The sequence below is a fragment of the Arachis hypogaea genome, chromosome 12, assembly GCF_003086295.3.
Source record: "Arachis hypogaea cultivar Tifrunner chromosome 12, arahy.Tifrunner.gnm2.J5K5, whole genome shotgun sequence".
Lineage (NCBI taxonomy): Eukaryota > Viridiplantae > Streptophyta > Magnoliopsida > Fabales > Fabaceae > Arachis > Arachis hypogaea.
This window is the reverse complement of record NC_092047.1, coordinates 62,352,921-62,357,414: the sequence shown is the minus strand read 5'-3', so window position 1 is coordinate 62,357,414 and position 4,494 is coordinate 62,352,921. Positions and strand designations below refer to the sequence as shown.

Below are 4,494 nucleotides of genomic sequence, written 5' to 3'. Positions count from 1 at the left end.
CCAAGGTCACACAGAGCCTTAAAGATCATGGTGCCTATGGTACAAGGTATTATGAATTTTCTAGGATCCTGTCTCTTCTGAGACAATGTCAGTTGATCCAGATCACTTAGTTCATTGGTGAACAAGGGAGGTTCATTTTCCCAAGTCTCAATACCAAATAATTTGGCATTCATCTTCATGATTGCACTAAGGAACTTGGCAGCTTGCTCTTCAGTAACACCCTCATTTTCTTCAGAAGAGGAATACTCATCAGAGCTCATGAAGGGCATAAGGAGGTTCAATGGAATCTCTATGGTCTCTAGATGAGCCTCAGATTCCTTTGGTTCCTCAGAGGGAAACTCCTTATTGATCACTGGACGTCCCAGGAGGTCTTCCTCACTGGGATTCACGTCCTCCTCTCCCTCTTTGGGTTCGGCCATTTTGGTAATATCAATGGCCTTGCACTCTCTCTTTGGATTTTCTTCTGTATTGCTTGGGAGAGTACTGGGAGGGATTTCAGTGATCTTCTTACTCAGCTGGCCCACTTGTGCCTCCAAATTTCTAATGGAGGACCTTGTTTCATTCATGAAATTCACAGTGGCCTTAGATAGATCAGAGACTAAGTTTGCTAAGCTAGATGGATTCTGCTCAGAATTCTCTGTCTGTTGCTGAGTGGATGATGGAAAAGGTTTACTATTGTTAAACCTATTTCTTCCACCATTATTAAAGCCTTGTTGAGGCTTTTGATCCTTCCATGAGAAATTTGGATGATTTCTCCATGATGAGTTATAGGTGTTTCCATAAAGTTCACCTAAGTAATTCACCTCTGCTATTGCAGGGTTCTCAGGATCGTAAGCTTCTTCTTCAGAAGATGCCTCTTGAGTACTGTTGGATGCAGCTTGCATTCCATTCAGACTCTGAGAAATCATATTGACTTGCTGAGTCAGTATTTTGTTCTGAGCCAATATGGCATTCAGAGTATCAACTTCAAGAACTCCCTTCTTCATAGGCGTCCCATTACTCATAGGATTCCTCTTAGAAGTGTACATGAACTGGTTATTAGCAATCATGTCAATGAGTTCTTGAGCTTCTGCAGGCGTTTTCTTTAGGTGAATGGATCCACCTGCAGAAGTATCCAATGACATCTTAGATAACTCAGACAGACCATCATAGAATATATCCAGGATGGTCCATTCTGAAAGCATGTCAGAAGGACACTTTTTGGTCAACTGTTTGTATCTTTCCCAAGCTTCATAGAGGGATTCACCTTCTTTCTGTCTGAAGGTTTGAACATCCACTCTAAGCTTGCTCAGCTTTTGAGGAGGAAAGAACTTGGCTAAGAAAGCCGTGACCATCTTATCCCAAGAGTTCAGGCTATTCTTAGGTTGAGAGTCCAACCATACTCTAGCTCTGTCTCTTACAGCAAAAGGGAAAAGCATGAGCCTGTAGGCTTCAGGATCTACTCCATTAGTCTTAACAGTATCACATATCTGCAAGAATTCAGTTAAGAACTGAAAAGGATCTTCAGATGGAAGTCCATGAAACTTGCAGTTCTGCTGCATTAGAGAAACTAATTGAGGTTTCAGCTCAAAGTTGTTTGCTCCAATGGCAGGAATGGAGATGCTTCTTCCATGTAAATTGGAATTAGGTGCAGTAAAGTCACCAAGCATTCTCCTTGCATTATTATTATTTTCGGCTGCCATATCCTCTTCCTGTTCGAAAATTTCTGAAAGGTTATCTCTGGATTGTTGTATTTTAGCTTCTCTTAGTTTTCTCTTCAAAGTCCTTTCAGGTTCTAGATCTGCTTCAACAAGAATATTATTGTCCTTGCTCCTGCTCATATGACAAAGAAGAGGGCACAGAAAAAATAATAATAATAATATGGATCCTTTATACCACAGTATAGAGGTCCTTGTGTTAGTAGAAGAAAAGAAGAAAAAATCTGAACTCAGAGAAAGAGAGGGTTCGGATTTTTGGTGTTGTGATGAAGAGATGTTAGTAGATGAATAAATAAATAGAAGGGAAGGAGAGAAGGAGAAAATTTTCGAAAATAATTTTTGAAAAAGAGTTAGTGATTTTTGAAAATAGTTTTTGAAAAATGTTAGTAATTTTCGAAAATTAAGATTTAAAACTTAAAATAATTAGTTAATTAAAAAGAGATTTTTGAAAAAGAGGGAAGATATTTTCGAAAATTAGAGAGAGAGAGTTAGTTAGGTGGTTTTGAAAAAGATAAGAAACAAACAAAAAGTTAGTTAGTTAGTTGAAACAAATTTTGAAAAGATAAGAAGTTAGGAAGTTAGAAAAGATATTTTGAAATCAAATTTTTGAAAAAGATAAGATGAGAAGATATTTTTGAAAAGATATGATAGAAATTAGTTTTGAAAAAGATTTGATTTTTTAAAATCACAATTAATGACTTGATTCACAAGAAATCACAAGATATGATTCTAGAACTTAAAGTTTGAATCTTTCTTAACAAGCAAGTAACAAACTTAAAATTTTTGAACCAAAACATTAATTGTTGATGTTATTTTCGAAAATATGATGTAAAATTAAGAAAAATATTTTTGAAAAATATTTTTTTGGAATTTTCGAAAACAACTGAGAAATTTGAAAAAGATTTGATTTTTGAAAAAGATTTTGAAAAAGATAAGATTTTCAAATTGAAAATTTGATTTGACTCATAAGAAACAACTTGATTTTAAAAATTTTTGAAAAAGTCAACTCAAATTTTCGAATTTGATGAGAGAAAAAGGGAAAGATAATTTTTTTTTGACTTTTGAATTTTTATGATGAGGGAGAAAAACATGAAAATTATGCAATGCATGAGAATTTTAGATCAAAATATGTGATGCATGCAAGAATGCTATGAATGTCAAGATGAACACCAAGAACACTATGAAGATCATGATGAACATCAAGAACATATTTTTGAAAAATTTTTTTAATGCAAAGAAAACATGCAAGACACCAAACTTAGAATTCTTTAATGCTTAGACACTAAGAATTCAAGAATGCATATGAAAAACAAGAAAAGACACAAAACATGAAATCATCAAGATCAAACAAGAAGACTTACCAAGAACAACTTGAAGATCATGATGAACACTATGAATGCATGAATTTTCGAAAAATGCAAGATGCATATACAAGTGACACCAAACTTATGATATGACTCAAGACTCAAACAAGAAACACAAAAAATATTTTTGATTTTTATGATTTTCTAATTTTTTTGTATTTTTTTTTCGAAAATTAATTTGAAAAAGGAAAATAAGGATTCCAAAATTTTTAATATGAATTCCAGGAATCTTGCCATGTTAGTCTAAAGCTTCAGTCCAGGAATTAGACATGGCTCACTAGCCAGCCAAACTTTCAATGAAAGCTCCGGTCCAAAACACTAGACATGGTCAATGGCCAGCCAAGCTTCAGCAAGATATCAGAATATACTGCTCATTACTTATCAAATATGTAACTTGCCTCTATGCTGATGGTTTGGAAGCCTCAGTCCAAAAGAATTTAGACATGGCTTTGCAGCCAGCCAGGCTTCACATGCTTCATGAAACACTAGAATTCAATCTTAAAAATTCTGAATAATTTTTCGAAAACAATAGAAAAACATTTTTGTTTTAAAAATATTTTTATATATATATTTTTTTTCGAAAACAAAATAAAAATTTTTGAAAGATTTTTGAAAAAATTTTTGAAAACAAAACAAAAAGAAAATTACCTAATCTGAGCAACAGGATGAACCGTCAGTTGTCCAAACTCGAACAATCCCCGGCAACGGCGCCAAAAACTTGGTGCTGTTGCCGGATCAAACTTGGCACTAATGTTACCGGACCAAAAGCTTGCCGAAAACTCGAACAATCCCCGGCAACGGCGCCAAAAACTTGGTGCGCAGAAATTGTGATTACACTTTGATTATGTAAAATTCATCGCTCTTTCTTTCCTTGGTAATGGCACCAAAAAACATGATGCCAATACCATGGTTCACAACTTCACACAACTAACCAGCAAGTGCACTAGGTCGTCCAAGTAATACCTTACGTGAGTAAGGGTCGAATCCCACAGAGATTGTTGGTATGAAGCAAGCTATGGTCACCTTGCAAATCTCAGTCAAGTAGGGTTAAATGTGATTGGATTAGATAATTAAAAGATAAATATCAAATGATAGAAATACTTATGTAATTCATTGGTGAGAATTTCGGATAAGCGAATAGAGATGCTTTTCGTTCCCCTGAACCTCTGCTTTCCTGCTGTCTTCATCCAATCAGTCTTATTCCTTTCCATGGCTGGCTTTATGTGATACATCACCATTGTCAATGGCTACTTTCGGTCTTCTCTCGGGAAAATGATCCAAATACCCTGTCACGGCACGGCTAATCGTCTGGAGGCATCACCCTTGTCAATGGCTTCATCTTATCCTCTCAGTAAAAATGGTCAACGCACCCTGTCACGGCACGGCTATTCATCTGTCGGTTCTCGATCATGCTGGAATAGGATTTACTATCC

General features: G+C 35.5%; 1 non-coding gene across 1 annotated transcript; it reads left to right on the top strand.

Moving 5' to 3' along the window:
* The first annotated feature begins 1,178 nt into the window (after positions 1 to 1,178).
* LOC112731287 (small nucleolar RNA R71) lies at positions 1,179 to 1,286 on the top strand. Its single transcript, XR_003167072.1, has one exon. It is a non-coding gene; the product is annotated as a small nucleolar RNA R71 (small nucleolar RNA).
* The last annotated feature ends 3,208 nt before the right edge of the window (positions 1,287 to 4,494 follow it).